Raw genomic sequence first — 15874 nt, forward strand, 5'->3', positions numbered from 1 at the left:
AGAATACTGAAACTGTAGTCAGATGTTCGGGATTATAGAAATCGGGCACGTGGTATGTTTTGAAATTTACCTTACACGCTTGATTCTATCTTTGCGACAAGTGTAGATCATGATCAGCCTGTACATCCGTGCAGTCTGATCATGATCTACACTGTTCGCCATTTGAGTTTCTTTTTTGTAAGCACCCCTTTAAACAGTTAATGGTACTGTCCAAAGTGAAAGATGAACACTTTCATAGTAGAAATTTAAAATGGTAAAGTTTAACAATACTGCATTTGTTCCGTATTCACTTAGAAAACTTGAGGAAGTGGCAGGCGATAATATGTTAATTCGAATCTAATATAATTATTGCATTTCGGCAGTTTTATTAAAATAAATTCTATAAGCTTGAGGACATGAACATTCGTATTTAACAAAGTATATATTTCTTATATATCGTGCACTCCTGAAAAATGTGCAAATCTTAAAATGATTCATCTAAGCAGAATTAATTTCGTAAAAGGAGAAGTTGAAACCAAAACCAAAATTTTCATAAGTTAAAATCAAATATAGAAATAAAATTTAAACAGATGTATAGAATTTTAAGACAGCTTTCGTGGTGGAGGACAAACCCTAACCTGACCATTATTTCAAGTACGTGCATATAAACACCAGCATTCCGTAAGCAATCCAGATGGCTTCCTAACATGAAATAATTGTAAACATTAAGCGAAGTTTACATGTAGATGAGCGGCCAATAATTCAGTCCAGTGACCTATCCCATTGACCGTGAAAGCAATATAGGTTTTAGTTTTAGAAAAGATTAACGTTATATAAGAAAGTAAAACTGTTCGCCAGACTTATATTTAAATAAGTGTTTTATATTATTGTCGATATCCTTATTTCTTTTTTAATAGAAATGAACGTATTATGTTGTACAATACTCACAGATCTATGTACCTATCATGTCACAAACTTGGGAACATAAGTTCACAGTGACCCAAGTGCTCTTAAACATTCAAGCGATATAGTCATTTGCTTCCAAGTTCGAAATTATTCAGTACAGAATAAATCATTGTGTTAAACTCAGCAGCTTAAATCGCATTACTGAAAATATAATGGAAAAAAGAACGGAATATTTTTCGCTGCTGGCAATGTACATCCAAACTCCTAATATCATTACAGACAATATAGAAGATAACTGAGAATACGGTAATGTCGTTATTCAAATGACAATACTCGTCTTCATGAAACTTAATGTCGTTGACTGTTTGTAGAGAATACTTACGTATTGGGAAGTACAACATATCGGCTAAGCAACAAGACACAATAAGAGATTATAGTGTACGTTCAAAGTGGTTACAATTGTGTATCCGAAGCTTGAATATTGCCATTTGTAAAGAGTATGTCGGTTTGATGTAAAACGCAACAAAACTTTTCAACTTTCAGCTTTTATTTAGTACTTAGCCTAATACGCAATGAACAGCACAACGTAACAAAAACATTCAAAGTGATATAAATGTTGGTAACATACATTTAATGTAGCGATATATGAGGAAACGGGAACCTAATTTATAAACTGAATAAATATTTGTTGGAAGGGTGATAAAATTATGTGTTGCTTCTAAAAGCAACTTTATACGATTTACCGTCCAGAATTAAATAAAAAAAATATCAGTTCAATATTTCAGATTTCAAATTGACTTAAGGACCTATTTTGTTATCCTTGAAATTTAGTATTAATTGAAATTATTCCATTCAAAAAGGTATTATGGCCACATCAACTTGATCTGTGATTGTCATTTACGTAACCAAGTATATTCATTCTATGGATAAATCTTGTATGTTCACAAATAGTTACCAGAACAAAGCAAAACCTATTTTGAAACCATTAAAATCAAGGACCCAAAAGTATAGACAAATTCATTCTTAATGCAAGTTTCAATTTTATGAGTATTACCCTTACATACCATTGCTGGTATCAGTTAGGTAATGGTAACTTAAAGTTGAAGTCTGGACCAGATTGTATCCGAAACGATCAATCATCATTAAAAAAATTTAAGAATATTAGATATATATTTTCTCAAACATGACAGCAATTCATGTATACCCCTATAAAACAGCAACGATGGAATTTACAAATTTTTTTAACTCCATAACGACATCAGAACTATAGAGTTTTGAGGATGTCTGAAGAAGACATTTCACATAATATCTATTTGAAAGCAATAAGCTATAAATGAATGTGGTAACAACAAGGATATCAATAATTTGAAATAAAATTTATGTCTTCGTTAGTTGTCGATACGAATTTCCGTATCCTTCAAAAATCTATGCTCTGATGTGGGCAAGTATGTATTCTCGAGTAAAAGATAAAAAGCACTAAGCTATAAAATCACGTACTAAATACTCTATGAGGTTTGATATGAAAAAAAAAACGTTTATTTTCTTATAGAGTCTTCCTACTTCCTGAAAGGAACACCAGTACGAATGGCAAGCATTCTAAATAACCATTTGATGAATAGAAAGCGATTACCATATCAAGTATCGTCTCGGTTTTGTTGAAACATTCCAATACTGCACTTTTCCGAGCATTAATTGGACGGGAAGAGAATAAAAGGCCGATTGCTAAAAAACATGTAAGCATGTTTCATTTGGAAAATTGATGACAGCTCAGAGTCTGCTCCAGTTGCTAAGGAAAATACATCCTGACGGCTGAAAGTTGTAAAATCATTTTACATTGATCCGCGCAAGGTGATAAGATATTTTCATTTCTGATAGACATATATCTGCAAATATACGTTCAGTTTTAAAACTGTTTAACGGTTATAATTGTAGAAAAGCTTATATATGTTGAAGCTATTTAAAAATATCAAAAACAAAGTTATAAAATTTGAACCTGGATATTATGTATTCAGCGAAGCATTCTTTGCGGTTATATCACAATATCTCATTTAATATCTAGCAAACTTGATAATTCTTTGCAAAGGTGAAACATAGGAAATACTGATAAGAAAGTTAATAAAAAACACTGAATAGATATATGATTGTCAGATTGCAATAAACGAAACAACCTGAAACGATATGATATTGTGTTTTATTAAATGGCGATATTGAGCTTTCAAAAAGCTGGACAATGTATATGTTTACCTTATTGTATGGGATCAGTATTCAGTTTTAAAAGTAAAAATAAAGACAAGTGTTAAGGAGACGTCACGACTGAGATAGTTTAGCATTATTACAATACACAGTCGGTATTGAAATTGTGTTTCCAAAACATGTGCTAATTAGATAATTCCTCAATATCTATGTGAAAATAAGGGATGTGTTTTGTATGATTGCAACACTGTAAGTTGCTCTAATTACTGACAAATGACTGAAACAATAGGAATTCGTACGAGAGATGGATAGACAAAACAACAGTGAGGTAACAGTATATTCTTTTATTGTTTAATTGTATGAGTTGTAAGCTACAATAAAGAATACCCATTTTATGAAAATCAAACTGGGAGTTAGAAATAACAGAAAAAAATTAATTAGGTCATGAGTCATCATATACCTGTCAAAATTTGTCATTAGTTTTCGCGAGCTGTCCAACTTATTTTTATCTCTCTATTCTGCAAATGCATTGTTTTTGAAAGTATCTTGGACGGATATTGTAATGTGCAACTTACTTTATATTCCACATTAATATTTGTGCTTGAAATTGCTTTGTTAAGCTCACCGACGTCACATATGAATGTCTATTGTTTTAGTTTATTGTCTGTTATAAAAGTATCAAATCTCAATATTAAGATATAAGAATTGTTTCTTTCTGGTAGACAAAGGAAACTATTTGGTTGAATCATGATATAACGGTTTTTGGAAAGAACTGATTATTCTTTGGTTTTTTGTTATTCACCGGAAATTCAAAAAGTGACCTTACCTTAAGAGATCATCTAGATAAAATAAGATATTCATAGTTTCACTGAATGATATATGATGACTGAACACAGGAACGTTGATGTTTAGCAAATTGTTTATTTATGAAACATTATGTTTTGTGAATTCATTTACTTTCACAGCCGATATTGCTTCATCAAGTCTGACAATGGGCTGTACATGTGAAAAGGTGTGGAGAAGAAAACATTCAAAAGTTGGACGTAAATCTGAAAGTAGTGGTATTCCGCCAAGTATGTCTGATGCGCAGAAAGCAGTGATAAGAAATAACTGGCAAACTTTAAAATGTCACGTTGCGAATATTGGAGTTATAACATATGTCAGGGTTGTATATTATTACCTATTTATTCAATTTGAAAGATATGGTTGCGTAGTTGTCATATCTTGAAATATTAACCATTACAGTATGATTAAGAAATATATATTAGCAACGAAACGAAATATATGCTTAAAACAAACAATATTATTGTAGCAGATGTATTGAGTATTTATTCCTACAGCTGATTTTCATACTGAGTTTGTGTACTCGGTCACTCAATTTCTTTCTCGCTCCTTTGATTTTATCCCTGTTTCGCATTCATTTATGAGTATTTTTAATTTGCCTTATTATAAAGTGTTACTTTTCCAAAAAACTCCGGCTTTAGGTTTGCAGCAAATCTCAACAATAAGACAATTTATAAATAAACACATTTACATAAATCTTATTACCTGCATATTTCCCATAGCACGCATATAAATTTTATCTTTTAAATCGTTTTTGAAATTAGGCGGCCGTATTCAGTTTCTTACATCTGGATCAGCATTGAATCTTCACCGAGTCAGCAGATATGCAATACTCATACTTAAAGAAAGAATAGTGACGGACACAATCTCATTCAAATATCTGAGTGAAATAATTTTCGCTTATAATATATTTTACAACTATCGCACTCAAACTATTTGAAGGTCCAATACCAAGGAAAGTGAACATTTTAATTTCTTTTAAAAAGCACAGAAACTATTTCATTTTATTGGAAAATGAAAGTTGGTATGTAGAAATTCGAAATAAATCGCAGTATATGTACAATTATTTTTCTTTGAAGTATGAAGAAAGTTAAAAAGACCTGGGGGGTCATTCTGTCGATTCATTGAAATTTCAACATAATACACATACATTTCTTTGAGTTCCAAAGACCTTCTGTAAATTTTGACCTGCCAATCTTCATTATTTAGTGTCTTGCAGAAGTCTATGCACTGGCTATGAAAAAAATTGCCAACTCACTTTCCCTTAGTAATGGACCTTTTAAGACAGAACAAATAAATGACGTAGTATTTTATAATATGAAAATTAGTTCATGTAGTCAGTATTGTCGTAGTTTTATACAAATTATCAGCTGTGCTATCATAGAATGTATTTATTTCAAGCATGTTTGAAAGCAGACCAGAGCTTTTAGAACTGTTTTCAAAGTTCAAGGGACAAAATATAAATGAACTTCGACGTGCCGGATTGCTCAGGAAACACGCATTAAGAGTGATGGCCACCATAGACAAAGTTATAACCCGCCTTGACGAGCCTTCCAGTTTAATAGTCGTGCTCAGGGAAGTTGGAGCACACCATAAGCTCTATAAAGTAACGCCGAATTACATACAGGTATCCCATTTGTAGACAATAGACAAGAGGGAAAGCGTCGATCGATACATATGATTCTTCTATTTTGTTGCTTCCAATTCAAAATCTAGTCTTGTTTACTGTTCCTGCCTTCATGTTATGTGTAGAAATGTGGATGTTACTTAAGAACGAAATATATAACTGATGATTGTTTTTGATATTTATACACTGTTATTCATATATATTATCAGATTATGACTTATGTTTGAAATTACAGATCTTACATCTTAACACTCTTTCCTGGTCCCTATATGAAGGTTACCATGAAGTCACCGTTTTAGTATTTAACTGACGATAAACGTTAGTTGTCAGAAAAATAGGGAATAAAAGGCTACTGTCTTTTGATATCAAAGTTATCAGGTGAAGGTTGATATGGTCTGGAAGGGGTAAGGTTTACTGAAACTCTTCAACCCATGTCTGCCGAGTCTGATAATACTGATATCAAGAGACAGTTGTCTGTTATTCTATTTAGCATGGAACACATATAACCTGCCTAAAGCAATATATGTTCTCATCTCTAAATGTGAAAAATTGACTTCCGAAGCAAGACGTAAAACTCGTATTTCACGGATTTGAAAATTCACCCGCCCCTGAAACATCTGAAAGAGATAATACGGTAGCCATATTGAATTCAACTTCTAAAGACAACGTTTATTGACTTTCTAATATTCCTATAAAAAACTTGCAATAAAATAAAGTCTTATCTGCGTAAAAATAAAAAAAAGTATTCTCTTGAATAAATTAGAACATGCTTTATTTCCACATGTTCAAACATTTGACTCAGGCAGCTAGATCTACATGTCCCAAGCGCCGCTGAAAAATTCACTTCCAGTTCCAGACTCAGTAAGAGAGACTATAAAGTGTTATCACTAAATTCACACTGTTCCAAGAATCATAATGGACACAACCACTTTTGTTTCTGCTTAATAAAAAATAGATGTCTTAAATTAGGCATAAATCAAGAATAGGAATAGTGCCAAATGTATTATAAACCTTTCCAAGAATCGATCATCAAGAACTAGTGTCTGCGTGAAGAAAGTAGAGACAGGCATAGTTAAGGAAATTTGAAGTTGAGATAACAGAATCAGTTGATAAAAAAGGTCGTGCAACATTTAAGTTAAAACTGGACTCTGTAATAAAATTCAATCTGGAAGGAAATTTGTAAAAACTAGTACGTCAATATGGGAGGGGCTTAATTTTGCTATCATGTCATAAAATATATCAGGCAAGTGATCTCAGGCACATTGCATAGTTGTTGCATGATAAAAGGTTAAAATGATATATTTTGACGCCTATAAATTGATCTTATATTGTTTTTTGTTTTCAGATAATTTTGCCTCATTTCCTCAATGCAATCAAACCTCATATAGAGGAGCATTGGTGTGACGATCTAGAGACAGCCTGGAAAACTATGTTTGCAATTATAATATACCATATGAGTGAAAGTATGACTCAGCCTGAACATGGCCACAGACAATTCATTGCTGGTTCTTCATCTTAAATGGATTTATTGAAATATGTAAATGAGTTGATTGTGCAGTTTCATACATAGTTGTAAAAACATAGTTTTACACAGGTATTTACTAATTAAAGATGCAAAATTACGGTACTAAATTCGTGAAATTGAACTTGAAAATGTTAACTGATTTTTATTTATCATACAAATGGTAACATTTGCCATTCTGTGTACAAATGTCAAAACCCATATTCAGTATTGTTTAAAAACAAAGAAAATGAGTAAAGTGAAAGTTTATAATTAATGAAAATCGCGTATGCGTATTATGTCATTTTTGTGGCATGTCAAATGACGAATTACAGGGTTGATGGTATATGTATTCTCGGTGATTATAAAGGACTCAATATGCACACTTTTCTTTATCAGTATTTGGTAGTAATACGATACTAATCAATCTGTTTCAATTAAACATACAACTAAGTCATATGAGTTATCATTTCAGCGTTAAATACTCCAGACACCTTGAACCAGTTTCAGGTACATGGCAACAATCAGTTATATCTATACAACTTATTGACTTCTTGAACTAACCTTTCTATTTGCTTATTTTTATTTTTAGTACATTTACACGCTGTATAAACAGAAATAAATCATGAGTGAACAACAGGCAAACTAATTCTGTATAACCCAAAATGTCCATTATAAATATGTTTTGATTGATGAAAGACGACGTTGTTTGTTTAGTTCTTTGTTGACTCTATTTTTCTATTTAGATGTATTTACATAACTTTACGACGTCTTTCGACAGAAATACTTCATCTAATGACAAAGTCCTTGCCAAACTTTGAATAAACTATATCCAGCTTTAGTAAGAGCACAATGAGAGAAGATTAAAAAAAAACTCATACAATTGGTATGCAATACCACAAACTTCAAATGACAAAGTTGGACAGATGTAAACCAAATGATTGGCAGTTCCTATTCTACTAAATATACAATAAACATACATACAAATGCAACGCCAAAATCTTACTTTATCTTCTGTCATCGAAAGGAAGATGTGTTCCTACAAAGCTTTGATTTGCACAATCGCCCCACCTCCTACGTTGATATCAATCTAAATCTAAAATAACTACCTATGCAAATCTTGAGGTACGTTCAATGGAAGAGATTTTATCATTTTTGCCAGTGTTTTCATAAACAGCACGATATGTGTTATATATTAAAAGCCGATTTAATAGTTACACATACTTATGCCGCTTTATTAATTGCTTTTATCTTAATCTGAACCAAGCATATTTTACGACTTCTAGAGCATTGTACATCATCTGAATTATGTGTGTTAGGTCTTAGCTGGGAAATTTCGTCAAAGCAATATAACTACTTTATAGATATAGATTTCTTCTATTTTAATATGTCACGATCCCGTCTATGTTGGGACATACCTTATACTTGCTGTTCAGCCCTTATGCAGTTGGACACTTAACTTCCCTCCAGTCAGGTCAATTAGACCTCTTTGATAGTCAGTATTTGCAGCTCTCTAAGACTGATCTCCTTTAGTATTTACCATATAAAGATCTAGTTTAGTTGGACTTTTGACTGTGCTTCTCTTGTAACACTACATTTGCAAAACCATTTAGTGCCTATATTATTCGTTATCTTCTTTCAAAGTACACTACTGCATGATTTAGGAATATACCTGATGGGATTAATTTCGCTGTCCCGTTTCTATTTGTTTGAGACTGACTGTTACAAGGACTTTATTTTCATTTATGTATTTATTTTGTTCTCGTTGTATATATATTTTAAATTGTGTTTATAAAGTCTGTGTGCATGTCCGTTATACAAAGAAGGACACTGGTTTAGGGTTTTTGTTAACGATGGATTGATTCTTATAACTTTGCTATTCCTTTTCGATCTGTATCCTTGTTTTCATAGATTTTCTAATTAACAGATCCTTACTGCGTTGCTATAGTTAACTTAACACATTCCTAAAATCGCAAGAATATATGAAAATGGGAAAGTTGAAGATAAACGTTATCAAGTAGGGAGATAATGCTTTTCTTGCTATCGTTTGCTCGATAATTTACAGATGGAAATGTTAAAGACGTAATAGCTTCAGAAATAATTAATGAGATAGCGGAAAGTAATCAAAATACTATCGGCAGCGTAAATTAAAGTCTAAAATAAAGTTACTAAGTTAACACAAAATGCTAATAAAGCTTTCTTGCTTATAGTATATATATATGTATATTAAAACGTTCGACTGCTGAAGTGTATAATGTTAAACGAAAATTCCATGAAGTGTCTACAAAAGGTCCAAATTTGATCCAAAAAAAAAAACAAAAAAATAAAACGAATTAAAGGTTTTATTAGTAGTACCCATTTAGCAATTTCTTGTAAACAGTTTAGTCTGTATTCTCAAGTAGTCTAAATTATGAATTAAATATACACAAATTAAATGCCTTGAGAATGATGCAAAATGAATTACATTGTTTGATATACCCGGGCCTAACGAAGTTATCAAATAATTGATGAACAAATATTGTAAAACGACCCGAAATGCTTATCATATTAGAATATATAAATTGGCTCCTTATCGTCAGAATTACTTTTATGTTACATAATGCTTCTCAGAATGTGAAGTTATAGTCATACAAACGAGAGTTATAAGTATGTATTTGCTCATTTAATACTTCTCAATGGTTACAGATAGAATTAAACACATAGATTCTTTTGAGAAACTCTTGGTTTCAAACTACAATGTGGAAAGGACCATGTATGATAAGGGGTGTTTTGGGCCCCCAATTCAATTTTGTTTTTAAATGCATCATTAGACTATAAAATATGTCTTTTTTCTTTATTTAGTTGCCAAATATCTAAATAAAGTCATTATTTTTGGTAAAATACTGATTTATATATACATGCGTCCAAATGTGTGAATATTTGCTTTATAAGGGGGTATGCTTTAAAAAAAGTGTCATATTGAAGTTGTTACTTAACTTAAATTAGAAATTTACTTGATCATTCATTGCTAATATAGTGTGAAATTTATTTTGACATTTAATATCCATTATAATACTTGGATAAGAAAAGAAATATAAAGGGAGATAACTCTTCTTCACTCAAAACAACGGGAAATTAAGGTACAAATTAACTAAAAGGCATATTTTTTTCAAATTTCCACCATAAAGACACATCATGAAATGTTAATTGTTTTATATCTATTTTATCTTATTTTGTAAGTTTAGAAATTGTCATGGTTACAAATCTAATGACTTGTTACCATGGTTACAGATTGATTTCATGTGCATTTTTAACAAGGCATCCATTATTTCTCCTCAATTACTCGAGTTTGGTTTGAGATATTAAAAAAAAAAGAAAGTTTATAGGTTAACTATAGTAAAACAAAAGTGTTGGTGTCATATGGAGTCTAGATCTGTGGTGTTAAAATAAAAACAAGAGGAATATAAAGATCCCAGATTGCTCACCTGAATTACACTGCTTGCTTGAACAATTTTTGTAGATGGCCATAAAAGGAAAATATTTGTCAAATTGTTTTGAAATAGGGCATGTCTGTTCTGAAAAGATGGTTATAAAAGTTTCCACTAAATAAATATGGACAGGTATGGTGTAGAGGATAACATATGATAGAGACAATATATTTTTTTTTAAAAACTTGACGGGGTGGTTTTTAGCTCGACTTTTCGAAGAAAAAGTAGAGCTATTGCCCTCTTCCCGGCGTCGGCGTCACCGTTGGTTAATTTTTTTGATTAACACAAATATCTCTGTTACTATCAAAGCTTTTGAGTTGAAACTTTAAATACTTAATTACAATTAAAGTCTAAACCAGGAGAAACAATCCCCATTACTCTGATCTGATTTGAATTTTGACAGAATTATGCCCCTTTTTTACTTACAAGTTTTGGTTCAAGTTTTTGATAAAGTCAAATATCTCTATTACTATTAAAGCTTTTGACTTGATACTTGAAACCGTTGACGGACGGACCACTGAAAACGGATGACAGACAATGAGCGATCACAAAAGTTCACCAAGAGCCTTTGGCTAAGATGAGCTCAGAAAGAGCCAAAATTCATGAAATACTGGTGCAAAAGTGATGTACCTTGTGTCATATGATGTGGGTGATGATGTGAAACAACTACTTTAAGTTTGAATCAAATCTCTTTAATAATAAGTGCAATAGAGTGAAATGCACCAAACATTAACCCGAGTGTCTAAGTAAAATAGGCAGATAATTCATGACATCCTGGTGCAGGAGTTATGGTCCTAGTATCATATGAAGTGAGTGATGTTATGGAAGAACTTTTTTAAGTTTGAATCAAAACCTCTTTGTAATAACAGAGATATAGTGAAAATGCATCGAAATGAACCTTAAATTCTAAGTAAAAGGGAAACATAATTCATGAAATATTGATGCTAGAATTATGAACCTTGAGTCATATCATGTGGGTAATGATGTGGAACAACTTTTTCAAGTTTGAATCAAATCAATTTAGAAACAAGGCAGTCTGAAAGACAGCTAAATCCCCCGCCACTGCTATGGATAGTGAAAGGGTAAACCTTTGACCTTAAGCAGTGACGTTGACCTTGAACTGACATGGCTGACTCATGAATTCTGCACAACGTCTTGATGAGGTGATCATTTGACCCAAGTTTGATGAAAATCCTTCAAGGGGTTTAGGAGATACAGAGTGGACAGGCTCAAACCTTTGACCCTCAGTTGTGACCTTGACCTTGAGTCGGCATGGCTGACTCACAAGTTCTGCACATCGTCTTGATGAGGTGATTATTTGACCCAAGCGCTTTAGGAGATATAGAGCGGACACAAAATGGAAGGCTCAAACATTTGACCTTGATATGTGACCTTGACCTTGAGCTGATAAGGCAGACTCGTGAGTTCGGTACATTGTCTTGATGAGGTGATCATTTGACCCAAGTTTCATGAAAATCCTTCAAGGGGTTTAGGAGATATGGAGCGGACACAAAAGTGTTACGAAAGGACAGACGGAGACCATTCCTATAACACCCTCCCCCCCACCCCCACCACCACTTGTGGCGGGGGATTAATAAGTGAGACAGAATGAAAGTGCATCAAATCTTCAAACTAAAATTCTAAGTAAAAGGGGAGATAATTCATGAAATATTGGTGATGGAGTTATGATCTTTGTGTCATATGATGTGGGTAAAGATGACGAATAACTATTTTAAGTTTGAAACAAAGTCTTCGAGTAATGACTGAGATAAAGAGAAAGTTCATCAAAACTTTAACCAAGGTGACGCAGAAAGACGCCAAGGACAAGTAGGACAACACTCCATACTTCGTATATCTGAGCTAACAAACTTAAATGTTTCCGTGTAACATTGACCTTTGAATCACTGCATCAAATCTTGCATGCAACAAGTTGGCTGAATAATACTGATAACAGAGTATCAATCCAGAAAGAAAAAATTATGTACAGTCCTCAACGAATTGCACTCTTTGGACCTTCAAATGTCACTATGTTTTTGGAAAAAGAGTAGTTGAAATCGTGCAAGCAGTCCATCACCTTGTTAAAAGTTTTCTTTGCAAGAATAACTGAAAATGATGCTATATTTTATTTCAAATGTAATTTCTGGACAAAGATCTGACAGACTGGACTAGCCGACAGACGGAATAGCAGAATCCTGTATGTATAAAGAAAACTCACTTTCAAATGTAAGGGGTCTAATAACAACACATTTAACTAATACCAGTAAAATATCAGTCCTGTAATTATTTCAAAATAGCTTATAATGATGAGTACTTGGCACACTGTAAAGAGTTATTAGATAATAGATTCTATCAATGATAAGTAATGTAACAAAACTGACAAAGTTTGATAAATCAACTAATATATTATACAACAGATGGTAGTTTGTTTATTCTGCTGAGTTCAACATTATTTTAGTTAGGTATGAAAGTCTGTATTTACACATCCTATTTATATTTTAGAGCATTGTCAATAACTTGTGTGATGAATTAAAAACAAATCACTCCTTGACATACTAAATCAAATCCTTGAAATTAAAATCCTATTTTCCGCAGTTTTCACACACAAAAACATTCAATTCTAAATCCTGAATCAACTTTGTTTGCTTTCATTCCTGTTGTAGTTTACTTGGGTATGTCTTTGAGGACTAGTTATAAGAAATAAGATAAAGCAAGTTCTTTCTTTGTGGTACGAGTTCCATCATGAAAATAAGCCATTCTCATAGTCTCAAACAATGTGTAGTTTCTGTAGCCTGAAAGTGTTTGTCTCCATATGTTATCCATTTCTGTAACACCAATTCATTCCTGAAATAAAGAGTGAAAACATAAACAGAAGTGCACATTATCATTTAAATAGTTGTTTAATTAAAACAGTTAATTGCAGAAGAAAAAAAATATACAAGAAAAAGTTGTAAGTATAATTTTTTTACTCTGCACCACCTTACACTGGTTCCATTGAAGTGTATATATATCATTCAGTAGTAGCAAAAATAATATCCAGAAAACAAGAGTGTAATTGGCCCTAAAGTGCTCACCTGTGTTCAAGGCTTCAAGTGTGTTTGTGTAATGGTACCAGTACAGATTTGGGCTTCTTCTATGTTAGCCTATATTGTACAATTTATTTGACCTGTCAAAACATGTTCCCGGCTTTCATTATATTCTGTTCATGCCTTAACATAGGTATGGCCTTTTTGGCCTTAAGGCAATAATCTGGAGAATTATGGTAGACAGTCAAACCCTTATATCAAAGCTGTAAAGATAAAGAATTCAAAATCAGACTGGCAGTTTCTGTGATGAAAATTTTTAAAGTATTTTTTCCTTTTTGGCTGCAATGGAAACCAGAACTCTACATGGATAACTTAGATTTGAAGTGCAATAAGCCCCCTTAACTAGAGGCCCACAGGAAACATGTCGGGCCCACCCTTTGACCTCTGTGACCTTGACCTTTGAGATAGGAACCTTGGGTTTGCAAATGCGCTCTGTCTTATCGAGATTAACATTCATGCCAAATATAAACATGATTACTTCATGCATGTCAAAGTTATGGCCGAGAGATTCTAATCTAGACAGATATACACAGCACAGCCATTTGTGCTTGACAAAAATATATGTAAAGTAATTTAAAATATTGTCATAAAAATCTTACTGTTTAATAAAGGTTGTAACGCTGACTGCAGTATCTTTATTTGCTCAACGTCAGCATACAGGTTGCTGAAAACAAAAAGTTAATATGCATGTTTTTTACTGAGAAATGAATATCCAACTCAGTAAACTGCTTTTAAATTTCAAGGTATTTAAGTAACTTTTCAATTTTTCATCTTTTTTATGTAACAGGTTATTAAATAAATTTGCTCCCTTCAGCTGAAATATGTTAGAATAACTATAAGGTGCTTTTGTCACAAAAACATATATCTCCCCCCTATGTATACCTTAAGCTCTGTCAGCCGTTTTATGCAGCGAGGCGGAACGTGTTCGCCATATGCAAAACTAGGCTTGGTTTTGATCACTGATTCACTCCTGTGAAGTTTCTTCGAAATCCAGCCAGCAGTTTGACCTAAGAAAGCCGGCCAAGCTTAATCAGGATAGACGGACGGAAAGACAGACGGCAAAGGCAGAAACAGTATATCTCCTCCATGTGACACAATCATTTTTAATGTAAGCTTCATTAACTTGTAAATGAAAAGAGCTATATGATCAAATGACCTATAACGTTAATTAAAGGAATGTTCAATATTTAAGTTTTCAACCGGTTCTTGCGGATTATTCAGAAAGAGAATTTATGATACCCTTTGAAACAAAATTCATAACTCACACAATTCAATGTGAAGATCAATTAAGCAGATCATGAGAAGAAGTTGTTTAGTTTCTTTTATAGCTTTATCTCTGGCAGTTCTTGAATGCAATCAAACAATCTGGCTAGGCATTGGTTACAAGACAGCTAGACATTTCCATATTCTAACATGACATGGTTTACTTAATAATGTCCTGTCGAAAAACTGTACAAGCGATTATGACACAGTCACGTTTTTGTGCTATAAAATGTATACTGTTACAAACATTAAAGTAAGTGTCTAGCCGTCTGGTAATCGGACTTCTAGCCTGCTAGCCGGGTACCGGACGACTAGCAAATCCTGACCTCAGGGTATTTTCTAGCCTGAATAAGTAATGATTTTATATATATAGTTTCAACTGTTATTTTCTTAAGATATCAATACTTATCAGTGTAAACAAAATATTGTGTGAAATTCTAACACGATCCGATTTATTTTCCTATTAAACACAGAAGGCAGAAAACAGTGAATTATTATACAACAAATCACTGTTCTGACGTCACAATTATTACGTCATGGCATCAAACGGCATAGCAGCGTGCTGGAAAAGAAACCGATTGAAAATGGACAAATACTTAATGAATGTCGTCAAGGATGTACGTAAAAATCCTTAGTAACGTGTTAAAATCGAAATAATATATACATGTATCTCATTTAGTGATTTGCTCTTGAATAAATCATTGTTTGTCGTTAGATGCGTATTATTATATCACTCGGGCTGTACCCTCGTGCTATAATTCCTTCACAACTTTACTCCAAACAATGATTTATTCAACAACAAATCACTGGATGAGATATATTATTTCTTAAATAAACCAAAATATTTTCATCGACTAGAAGTCGATATTAAAGAATGAGAGCGTGTTTGTATACAAACTCGTTGATATTCTAATTTTGTAAATGATAAATCTGCCAAATTCTTTCATAAAATTTTATGAGAGAATTTGGCTGATCTAATAGCCTGGTTACACATCATTGATTGCCAAACGTC

General features: G+C 32.6%; 2 long non-coding RNA genes across 3 annotated transcripts; one reads left to right on the forward strand and one right to left on the reverse strand.

Moving 5' to 3' along the window:
- The first annotated feature begins 2946 nt into the window (after positions 1 to 2946).
- LOC128548375 (uncharacterized) lies at positions 2947 to 10094 on the forward strand. 2 transcript variants are annotated; one of them, XR_008366983.1, is made up of 4 exons: positions 2947 to 3406; positions 4044 to 4151; positions 5323 to 5548; positions 6894 to 10094. It is a non-coding gene; the product is annotated as an uncharacterized LOC128548375 (long non-coding RNA). The 2 variants fall into 2 exon arrangements; XR_008366982.1 differs by having other exon boundaries at positions 4044 to 5548.
- Positions 10095 to 12624: 2530 nt separating this feature from the next.
- LOC128548257 (uncharacterized) lies at positions 12625 to 14259 on the reverse strand. Its single transcript, XR_008366903.1, has 2 exons — positions 14199 to 14259; positions 12625 to 13357 (listed from the first exon to the last, which is right to left on the reverse strand). It is a non-coding gene; the product is annotated as an uncharacterized LOC128548257 (long non-coding RNA).
- Positions 14260 to 15874: the final 1615 nt, after the last annotated feature.

The sequence above is a fragment of the Mercenaria mercenaria genome, chromosome 14, assembly GCF_021730395.1.
Source record: "Mercenaria mercenaria strain notata chromosome 14, MADL_Memer_1, whole genome shotgun sequence".
In the NCBI taxonomy this organism is placed as follows: domain Eukaryota; kingdom Metazoa; phylum Mollusca; class Bivalvia; order Venerida; family Veneridae; genus Mercenaria; species Mercenaria mercenaria.